Source organism: Typopeltis vanoorti, chromosome 14 (assembly GCF_054136105.1).
Source record: "Typopeltis vanoorti isolate ZY-2024b chromosome 14, IOZ_Tvanoo_1.0, whole genome shotgun sequence".
In the NCBI taxonomy this organism is placed as follows: domain Eukaryota; kingdom Metazoa; phylum Arthropoda; class Arachnida; order Uropygi; family Thelyphonidae; genus Typopeltis; species Typopeltis vanoorti.
In genome coordinates, this window is record NC_143562.1 from 110144013 (window position 1) to 110156412 (window position 12400).

Genomic DNA, 12400 nt, shown 5'->3' on the forward strand with positions numbered 1-12400 from the left:
AAAATCCCAAAGATGAAAAGGCTAGGAAGAATCGAACGCTTCAGAAATAAGATTTTAAGGAAACGGATGGGGTGCTGCATGTCACCTAACCTGGAAAAAATTAGATTAAGCTGGGTTGAGCGTTGTCTAGAGAAAAGAGAAAAAGGGTCCTAAACCACTTAAATCATATGAGAGGGTGGGATTAATAGGAAGAAGACATTGATGATAAGATATGGGAGAAGGCCGGGGTTAAGAGCTCTCTTCCACTCTTAAGAAAGAGGAAAGGAATGATATAAATATGTTACATAACAAAGAAATATAAAACGAAGATGCCTACTTATAAAATAATTTCCATTTGTTATGTCTCTTCAAGAATGAGAAAGCTGTTCTTCAGTTAAAATGCTGACAGGACGTCTTTTGTCTTGTAATCGAATACGTCAAATCAGAAATCTAATACCTGGAGCAAAATTTGTTTGAACTGAATGCACTTGCTTGTGTAAAATGTAGAAAATTGATTTCCGGCCAAATAAATAGCTTAACAGTACCGAGAATGAACATAATAATATGCGGTGTGTTTAACTCTATAAGGACGCAATTTGATTTAATATAAAATAATTTCAATAAAAGATACTTTAAAAATCTTACTACATTAATTCTGGTGATTTCTTAGTTGTATTCATAATACTTATTAGTGTTTGTTTTTCCTGTTGTACCATAATCGAGAAACCATTGCAGCTACACTTTCATTGTCAATCATCACCTGCGCTTCTTCCACATTAAAAAAAAAAAATCCCTTCTCGTCTTTAGGATGTTCTTAAAAGTCCTCTTTTCTAATACGTAAGCGTAGTGTGACATTTAAAGCAAACTTTATACTGTCAGACGTTTTACTTTCATATCTTCATAATGTAGATTTTCCAATTCGAGAAGAAATTAAGAAAAACTGATTGTGTATTTTTTCTCTATTTAAAGCAGGAAAAAAAACATCCCTCCTCCGGTAAGTTTTAATATTATCCAATAATGTATAGAAACTTTCGTCATTCATTTCTGAAATACATGCCATCGTTATTTAAAGTTTTGTGTTCCTTATCCTCTTAAATGTATTTCTTAATTGCACATTAAAGCCAGTGAAAGCTCGGATTTATTATTTTAGCTTGCTTTGAAGTTTATAAAAAAATTCAGCGAAAAGTTGAAGCTGTAAATTTAGCAGTAAAAGCAGTGTTCCGTAATAGTACTTCTACACTGTTCAAATGTACACTATTAAGCGCATTTTTTTCGAATTTATGTTACATTGCTTAAAAACTGAAATTCGGAGATAATTTAATGCTTATATTAAAAAATTTAATTAAGAAAAACAAAATCAAACGTTATGAATTCTAAAGTGACTTACTAAAATTTGTCATCTATTCTAACCAAGCTCTTCTAAAAACATTAAGGTTTCACTTTCTTTGTTCCAAATAATTATTACTTCACTTTGCGGTTAATTGAGAATCGATTCATAACTTTCCTTGTGTTATGTAGAGTTTTACAAATTTTTTTAAAATACTCCGTAAAGTTTTTAAACTCTTTACGGAGTATTTTACATTTGCCACATAAAACATAAAGACAAACTAAAGCTTAAGATAAGCTCCTACTTTTTTTTAAAGTACTTTACAAGTATTTCTGTTCATTCCGAATATTTATAATCCGGATAATTGACTGATTTGAAAAATTATGAGTTCGTGTGAGTTTTTTTCAAAGACAAGTTTTCCTGGAGTATTGGAGCCTCAAGTTTCACTATCTGCAAAAAAGATGCTCCTGCTGAAATATGAGCATTAAACTGACGTGATATACTCACTTCATAGCCTTGTGATGATCATAAAGACTAACTTTGAAGACTTGTGTTATTCCAATAAATTTAGATCCCTTTATCTTTATACGATGTGGTTGATGACTTTTTTGCTGCTCATAGACATAATCATTCCAAGTGGTATGAAATTAGAAATAAACAATAAGTAAACTCTCTCTCTCTTTCTATTGCCAAAACGATCTATTATGAAATGCGTCTTTTTTATGATTTTTCTCTGATCATTTCAATACTTGATTTTTAATAGATGGGAATGCATTCACAGTTGGGTTCGAATGCCCTGTAGGACGCGGGAAACAATAATTGTATAGGGAAACAATAAGTCTACCTTCATTTACTTCTCGACACAACGCAGGCCGCAATTTGCAATGAAATCGAACTAAAGAGACCACCCCACCTCTTAGCCTTCAGACCGACTGATTTCTTAACCTAATTGTAAGTCGTCGTTTCTCAGTGGCGCCAACCGTACAACTACCACACACTGTCTCAGTCCTTTGTCTGCAGTTGCTTTCTTTTCTGTGCGTGCTTTCCCTACGTTTGTAAGGAAAGCATAGAATATTCGTTTGTCTCTAAAATCGCATTTATTTCAATGAGTTTAGCAAGAGAATGGATGCTGCGTCTTTCCGAAGTTCCTACAAATGAAACGAACAGTGGTCGAAAACCTCAGTATCGATGACTCACTTGACGTGAATGCAGTTTTTCAATGTCTGGAGCTCGATGTGGTCTAGACAAATCATTAGCTTGTACAATCATTAGTGACTCCCTATGCAGGTATTGATAGACTTTTTACATTCACCTGAATTGATGATGACTTGACGAGATTCGATTCTATCTCGATATTTTACTACAGCCTTGCACTCTTGCAGTGTTGAAAATAGATCTTTTATAAAGGTTTTCCGATAACTGACATAAGAAATTCCAGAATGATCAGTTCTAGCTGAAACTTTCTGTCTATGGGAAGGCAAAAAATCAGTAACTCTACAAAGTGTTACTTTTGAAAATAATCTAAATTCCGTGTCCTACCGATTTAATATGATCGAGCGGAGTACTGAATAAATTCTAGAGATGTTCACATCCTGAAGTAGAAATACTTACCCAAGTGGAATGGCACTGTCGGCCGGATGGATGTAATTGTATAATACCTCCGCACTCCAATCATCTCCCTGTGCGAGACCATCACACTGCTTATTGGAGGAGGCATGGAGGGAAAATTACTAAAATAACACTTGCATTTTCTAGAATGCTAAAGATTTAATTTTTTTTTGTTTCTTTCTTAATGAAGCGACAGCTAACAAGGAGAGAGATTCAGAGGCATTTGTTTCGACGAGATGTGCAAACAAGCTATACGGAAAGCCCACTTACTATCCTTAGAGCCTAATGAGGACTGGAATTTATTGGAAGATGATGTTGCATTTGAACAACTTAGGACTGTATCCGAAACCTCCAGTCCAACTTATAGGAGTTCATGATGAAGGCAAATAGTCCAGATATTCTAGACTAGAATATCTAGCCCAAGAGATATTCTTTCTAAGGAAAAACCCGGCCATAAGATGATCTATGGAAACATTGGAGAGAGAGACAGCTACCAGGTCTTGGATTATATGCTTTCTGATATGTTACTATGCATTGTTAGTAAATGCATGTTAAAGCCTAATAAAACTAGTTTTATTAAAGTTTTTTCATAAAAAGATGAGGAAGCATTTGTTTATACAAATTAGTCGATTAGTCTAATCAGCGATGTTAGCTCCCAAGGATGGATTTGTTATGTGGCTTAAACGGAATAAGTAACAATGAGTGACCAATGACCAAGGTTACTTCGTTAACTTTCTGGGAAGATTGCACTGAAATGATAATTTTTGACCCATACATTTGGCTTGCGTTTGAGCAGATATCTCTAGTGTTATTCTTACTGTGGAGAAAAATACTTGGTGTTATTCGTGTGTTTTTTGCGGAAGAAATACGCTGGTTTCTGTTAAGAAGTAGTCCACATAATCCTTTCTATAAATTAAGCATCATTTTGGTGTACCGAGTGCACAGTTTTCTTAAGTAATTTCTTTTCCAGTCTTGCAATTGGTATTGGGATTGAATACAATGATCGGAGTTGATCATTCCTTCCCAGAGATTCAAGAATGTTTCGTCTGAATACACAAGCATGCTGATTTTATTTATGTTTGCTTTCTCTGTTCCAAGAAAAACAAATGGAATGTGTCTATTATGAGCCTCCGTATCTCAGTCAATACAGGCGAAGCCCTTTGGTCGGAAAGACCTGGGTTCAATTCAATTAAATTCCTGGCAGTGACGTGAGGAACCTTAATCTGGTCTCTTTCGACGAAAGGTGAGTTAGCCGGTATCATGCGGAGGTAGGGAGTTTTGTCACTTGGAAACTTGGGTTTTTCGTCCCGGAGAACAGACAAATCTTCCCCGTGAACACACATGAATTACAGTCATGAATACGTCCCATCCATATGCCTTTTCCGAGCCCGATAAAAATTGGGGGGGGAGGAAAAGCAGTGGTGAACTACCCTGCACTGTAAAAATCTCACCAAGAATACTTTGTGGGCAATGACTATAAAGTGACCTATGGTCGGAAATGACTGAAAGGGAAAACCAAGTATGTGTCCATTTGTATGTTCTCTAAAGAGAGAAATACCAGTATGTATTTTTATGTGAATAACACCTTCAAATTGTCGAAACCTACAACACGTTAGTACGTGCTGGGTTAACAGGTCAGATAATCCTGAAAGTCTGCTCTAGAGACCACATATGAATAAGATATTATATTCCGAAAAGAGGGTGACGATCTCGAACTGGACGATGAAATTCATCTGCAACCCAATAAAAATATTCACAAACATCTGTGCCCGTAGGAGGATTCGAACACACATCCAGTGTTGGAGTGCAGCTACACCGTCTACTCGACAAATCAGCAGACCATTGATATTCTCCTTAACAGTTTGGAATCAATAATTGTTCGAATTTTCATTTCAAGGACTATTTTGTTGTTTCAGCAGAGCTGGTAAACATCATTGAAGACAATTTTCTCGTTGCCAGATATGACATGCCAACTATATCAAAAGGTTGCACTTAAACAGTCTAATCAGAAAGTTTATATATATAGCTATAATAATAATAAAGCGCATATAATTATGTTAAGATCATGTAAAATCATCATACGCAGTTGCATATGTCAATATATTACGTACGGCTATCTTAAATCTTCGTCATGCTATTAAGATATGAATACCCATACAATCATAGATGTCTAAACAGCACACTCGATCTTAAAGTATTATATTGTAGTGTATTTTGCTATAACTTGATTTCGTTGTAGAAAATAAATTGTTTTCAGACACAAATATCAAAATGCAACCTCAGAGTTCAGCAGCAGCAATTCCAGGATTGCAAATTACTGAAGGGAAAACTTCTGTAACAAGTTATTGTGCTTGCAAAAGTTCAAAGGATAGATACAAATGCTGCTTCATCATCAGCCGTGCTCCCGTTTCGTATGTGGAGCACGTTCACAAGCATCGTATACATAAAGAACCGTGGTTACTTTATGAACCGCATTATTAAGGATGAATTTTCGTCCTTTTGCATCTCCTGAGTTAAACTGTGTAAAATGACGTGGTAGCGCAACAAATGATAATGACTTCGTGTCGCACAGGAGTATTACAGGAAACATGGATGGCCAAAACATATAGTTAAATGTTGTTATTTAGATAGTTCGCATAACTTGACCAACCAGCCTTCCAACCAAAGTCAGTAGAAAATATTTCCAAGCATAAGCTTGAATCATGCTGCGAGATTTTAGTGTACTCTGCTTTATTTATTATCAGAGGTTTGAAGAATATATCCGATACGTTACACAAACCTACCTCCTACCCTCCTTCCATTCATTCATAAAGAGACTATTATGTTTCTTTAGAAAATAAGTTTCGGACACACACAGAGAGACAGAGAGAGAGAGAGAGAGAGAGAGAAAGAAACCACGATAGGTATTTATGCAATTAAGTTCATTGATATGTTTCCCTTTTGATATTAGTATACAGGCGATGGAATGAAATCGAAGCTGCAGTATAAACTAACCATGACTCTTTCGGATACTGAAATCTCTTTTGTGTATTTATTTATTTATTCTCTCTCTCATTACGTATTTGAAGATAAGTTAGATGGTTTTTATATACGATTAACACATAATACAGTAGTGACATGGTCTTCGTTACTTCGGCTGTAATTGAAACAACTCCTCTCTCTCTATCCTTTTCGACGAAACGAATAATATTATTTTATTATGAAATAAATGGTGCAAATTATCTTCAAAGAAAAGGTTTCGTAATTTATTATCTAGCAGCCAATGTGTCATAACACTCTCCTTGTTGTTGCACTCCTCCAAATCCAACTAACACCGATTTTAATTGAAGTGATTCTCATTTTACAAGATAACTGCTACTGAAGTAATCATTTAAAGACCTTTGAACTTGAGTTATTTTAACGAACCACATTTAACAACTTTGATGACATCCAAACGTTTCTTATTGAACTCTTGTTATTTTGATATTTTTAATTAATATTGATTTTATAATAATATTGTCATATCACTATAAAAATCTTAAATGGGGTTTTTAAATATTCAATTTAAGTGCAATTAGTTTACATTTTCAAACAGGAATTGGAGCATTAATTACCTAAATACATACATAAATAGACGCATTTATTTATTTTTATAGACATGTGAAAAACTAAAGATAAATATTTCACCCACATAAACGAACACTAAATGCAGTTATTCTGTTAGAGCTATGAAATCAAAACCTACGAAAGCATGAGCATTTTAAAATGCTTCAAAAAATGTACAAAAAATAAACTGCAAGCATAGCACTTGCGTATGATCGAGTTGGCGACGAAATGAGAAGAGCACTACACGGGAAACGCCCTCCCATTAAAAGAACTCCACCCTGTTTCCCTAATAGAATCTCGTGAGATAATAACCAGTAATATATCTGAAGGATATGCCTAATGAAACGATTCTTCTTTTCTTGTGCACAACAACCATGAATTTATGCACTTAAGCAACGCATCTGATTTTTTTTTGTTTTTTCCACCACTACCGTTCGCTTTTATGAACTTTTGTGAAGGTTACGAAACACATTTTATCTTCATTTGGGTCTTTGAATTTCATAACATAAAATGACGATAAATTCATATTAAAAACTTTTCCTCCAGTTTTATCAGAGGGGCCAGAATTAGATTTAGTTGATTACATGAATTTCGAAATTAACAACATAAACAACAATTTTGATGTTTTTATCCTTGACGTTATAATAATTGAAATAACTTATTTTTAAAATAAATAAAATCTTTTTTTTTTAATTTATCGTTATAATCTCTGTTTAAAGTTTTAATACTTGTTTTATCCTCTAGAGGGCACTATGATCGTTGTCGCTTATAACACTACGAGCATTATCCCTGTAAATGAACTTTCTCTGAACACTTCGTTGCTGTACAGTGCAGCAAATTACAGTACAGTAAAAGTTATTGTAAGAAAGTCTCACTCTATACGAAGATTTCATGACACAATATATAATTGATTCAATATCGCATTTTTAAGATTAAATTGTTTAATTATTTTGTTTAAATGACGAAATTAATTACATCAATTTTAAAATTTTACAGTAATAATAAAAGCGTCAATTTTCCAAATTTTACCATGACATATAATTAAGTATGAAAAACGTTTACCGTAAGACTTGCATCCCCAATTTTCCTATTTCCTCCTTGTCCTTTCTATTTAAGAAGGTTATCTCTTATTAGAACAATAACTTATTAATGAACTCAGTAACTTATAATTATTATAATTTGTATTCAGGTGAGCTTGAATGTTGTCAACATTTTCTTTATGTTATTGGTAAATCGCATTTATGTTGATGTGAACTTTCATTTAGTCGAATGATAGCAATGTCCTCTCAAATTAGACGTAATGCAGAGGGCTACTAAAATTAAGAATTAAAGCATTGTGTATATTATTGTGAAATGAAATATTTGCAGTTCAAACCATTAAAAACACTTTAATTTAAGCGTAATTCATTATGTGATTTGAATGGGGTTCAGTCGATAATGCTTTCTTTCTTCACTCTGACGATGAACATTAATTGACCTTAAGGGAAAGTTAGCGAATTAGTTGTGACGCCTTTTACTTTCGCCTTAATCATCTTCTCAATTTGAGTTGCTATTAATGAAGCAGTTTTCCTTACTTTATTGTGATTCAAATTAGTGAATCCATCTCTTAACGGAAATTGTCTTCTTTAAAATGTGGACAAAAATACTGTTAGATGCATGATTTGAAATGCAGATTAAGTGGAAAATTAAAAATAAGGATGTAAAAACATGCAATTTCAAAATATGTTCTCGACTCTTTGCTTGTTTTTCATTTCACATATTTTTTTGCGCAATTCAACCGTATCTGCTTTCTCTCTCTCTCTCTCTAACGACAAAAGAACTGGTTTTCAAAGTGCGTGTGTGTGTGTGTGCATGTCAAGAAGCGACTAAACATAATAAAATCAAAACTATTCCAGCCTAAATGGCCTTCGAATATCCTTGTTTCGGATTTACCACTTCTACAGAAATCACGCAAAAAGCATTCTGGAGTAGAACTACACTGGCAGTGGAATTCTATATATAGCTATCAGTTTCCTCTATGTCATACGTAGCCTTCGCCGAGTTCGTTAACTGCAAAAGAAACCAACCAATAAGAACCAGCAATGGAGAAAGACCTTGAAAGAGCCGTAGATGGCAGTACGCTAAACTCTGCAAAAATCGTTAGGACGTCCTATGTAATAGCGGTGCTCAACCTGTGGTAAGCGTAACACTGATGGTAAGAGGAGCTATTTGAAGGCATACCAAGAACAGTTTATGGAACTAGAAATCGGTCTGATTATTTCCCTTGATACGAAAATTTGTCATTAACGACACGTATTGCTTTGTGTTTCAGAACATTGATTTTTGTGTCTTTTTTTTCCATGTTTACGCTGTTTCTCGCCACATTTCCCGACTAGCACGAAATAATAGATATATGCTAAAATGAACTATGCAGTAGTACAATTTATGAACGGAGATGAAATATAACCAGTACATGGAATGCAAATATTGTTTGTTTCCTCTCCCTTATTGTGATGAAATAATTGGGATGGGACTGCCCAAAAAAGTACAAATGACTTTACTTTTGGGTTGACCCCAAAAAATAGAAAATCAAAAATACGAAAAATTAGAATTAAGCTTCAATTTTTATTGTATGGTATGTTTCGCACCACTTCTCTCTCTCTCGCACGCACAACACACACATACATAAATTATGTCTTAGGTAGTACATGGAAGATGTAACATTTGCAAAGGTAATCGAATCTTCCAAGTGTGTCTTATTTGGATCATTTGCAACTCGAAAAAAGGACTCGATTCAACTGTTCAGAATGCGCTGCTTAAAATCGACTCCTTTTAATAGCTAAGGCTCTCTTACTAGATGCTCTAATAATCTCTGTACTAACCAGTCTTACAGAGACCACTTTAGAGCAAATAGTTATACTATCTGTAACTCCGTGAAAGGCGCGTCGTTGTAAATTTCGCTGTTTATTTAGCTGAGATAAATAACCTCATCACATGCTCTGCCATTTAAAGCATCAAAATACAGTAAAGTTAGCGTCTAAGTACTTCCTAGAACCTTTGGTTATGTAACTGAGTACTTTCCGGAATTAGTGACTGCACGTATGGTAGCAAATCACTGTGTACTATTATTACAGGAATCATCATAGCCGAACTTCGACCCACTGTAACTCTAGTTATGTGGTGAATATTATCGGTGGGCCACTTTTATTCTATAAAGTTATTCAACAGTCTGCATAAACATATGCGTTAAACCAATTAGCAAAGAGAGAGAGAGAAATCAAAAGCAATTATCTGAAAATGAAAAATTTAAAAAAAAAATCATCCTTCCTGAGAAATTCAACTTGATTAGATTCTAAAATGAAGAGGATATTAGGGACGCTATCTCCGTAGACCTCCCGCTACAAGTCGCATCGTTCAAATGATTTTGCCAAATGTGGAATGATAGTTATTTCTGAGGATGTTCTGTTCCTCTGAGCATTTTAGCCTAATTGGACAAAATGAAGAGAAGTTGGGAACTGCACCATTCGAACGATATCGACCAGATTTGGAATAGTAGCTGCTAATGATAATGCTTAAGATCTCACGAGCAATTCAAATCAATTGGACTAAAAAATTGGAGCAGTGGTTTCAAAAATTGCAGACAATCTTTCTGCCTTCTCGAATACTTGGATAATTTTTTGCACAAGATATTTAATTAGATATAAGCCATTTTATTATTAGCTATTTTTCTAGATAAAGTAAGTAAATCAGTAGAAAAATGACTGGTCCTTTCGAAATCGGTTAAATAATGGGATTTATGTTGATGTAAGCCTCCATTTCGTCACCCTCCTCAACAACCGCTTTCTCTATTTTGGCTTACTTAGATTGTAGAAAAGTTTAACAATGTAACAAACGACTATATTTCAATCATTTTTGATAATATTGTCTGTATAGGTGCTTCCCCACATCTAAAAAGTTCCTCTTCACTTTAGTTTGATTAGACTAAATTTTTCTGGTGATTTTTAGTAATATAAGAAACAACATCATTCCAAATTTTGACAAAATCAGTCAAACGATAATTGGTATAGGAATCTATCATCCTAATCCATTCATTTCATTTTTATCCCGATTGGCTGAATTTTTAAAAGGATTTTAAACACGTTCAGAAAACGCCATATTCTAGATTTAGTCAAATTCAGTTAAGCAATGTAATTTGTAGAGGTTGTCTGGAGGATGAGCGCTTCCTCTTCATTTAGTCCGGTTAAGCTGAATTCTCAGTATTCCCACAGCAGCGTAACTAACAACACTATTTGTTGGTTGGAAATTGGATGAATGATACGATCTACTTCTGCAGAAAAGGGACGAGGAAGAAAAATAAGAGTGTGGGGACATTTTTTGCTGTTTACAAAGTTCTCTGTTTTTTACTATCACTAATTGCATTTCAAAAATGTAGTATATTGTGCCCATTTGAATATTTCCTTAGAATAAAAACAGGCCAGCTGACAATATTTAACTAAGAAGCGGCGTTTCAGAAACCAATGATTCCCCTAAAAGTAGTCAGTGAATTGGTCGAGTGTTGCTCTAATAATTAATAAAATAAGAGTAGTAATATTGTCAGGAATCACTGACATAACTTTGATGCCAGGTTAGAATTGCGATTTAATAGAAGGTGGTGTGGGGGTTGACTTGTATGGAGTTAGCGCCTCCGTAGCGCAGTTGGAAGAACAAGGAGCATTTGATTTTTTGATTGTGCCCTTCCATTGGAAAATATATAAGTTCGATTCTCTTCATGACGAGAGGAATCTTTATATTAAATTGAATTCAACTGAGAAAGCCCCGAAAAGCTTCCAGTTTACCATTCGCAGTGCCTAGCAAAATGTATTCTCGAACAGAGTTATTTTATCTAGCAAGCTGAATTAGTCAATATGAAATTAGTTTTCGTATTTTTTGAAAGAGGATTTCAGACACGAAGTTACTGAAAAAATGTAATTATAAAACATAAAATTAATTTCCGTTTTTTCACCTTTTACAAGGATATGCATGCCATATATCTGAGCATTTAAATTCAGATTTAATTTAAATTCAGAGCCACTGAAAAAACAAATATTAAACCACCTTTTTCTCACTGAAAACTGAGTTAGGTGACCGCACCTCATCCTCCCGAAAAATCGATTTTTCGTCTGCAAAACACGGAAAGTGCCCGGGGGGCTGACAAACGCATTTAACACACTGATGTACTAATTAGCTTATTCAAGCATATTAATAAGCTAATTAATACAAAATGCTGGCAGATGGCACAATGAGGAGCGTGGATTGCGGAGTGTTGAATTGCGGATCATGTGCTGTAGACGGTGGATCGCGTGGTGTAGAGTGGCCTACAGCGACGAATTCTTGGATTCATTGATGGTACTGAAATTATGAATTAAATCAAAAAATCTGAGATGCACTCCGATTTTGAGCTAGAATTTCCTAATGATTTCTTTAATAAAACCGTGCTAATTACTTGATCTGTACTGCTCAAACTTTTTCTTCACGAATTCTTCGCGGCCAAATTTCATAAACATCCATGAAATGATTTGCGTCCTATTTTTTCATACACAAACAGACATTTAAAATTTTTACGAATTATTTGTAATTTGTGCAATATAAAAGAATGTATAAATTTCAGTGGTTTCTTATCAGACAGCTTCAAGACTTCTCATATGATTCTTCGTGCAACTGTTCACGTATAAAATAGTAAACTGTTCTATTTTCGGTGGTGCTTATATTTTGATAGAGCAGTGTAGGACGAATGCTCGATAGTTCAATGAAGAATATTAGTTCCACAATGATTAAGCTTCGATTTATTTACTCAAACGAATAACGCTTTTCTTTTGCTTACTGTTCGAGATTTGGAAGATATTTCTCGTCGTTAACTTCACATTTTTTTCCCTTATTTAAATA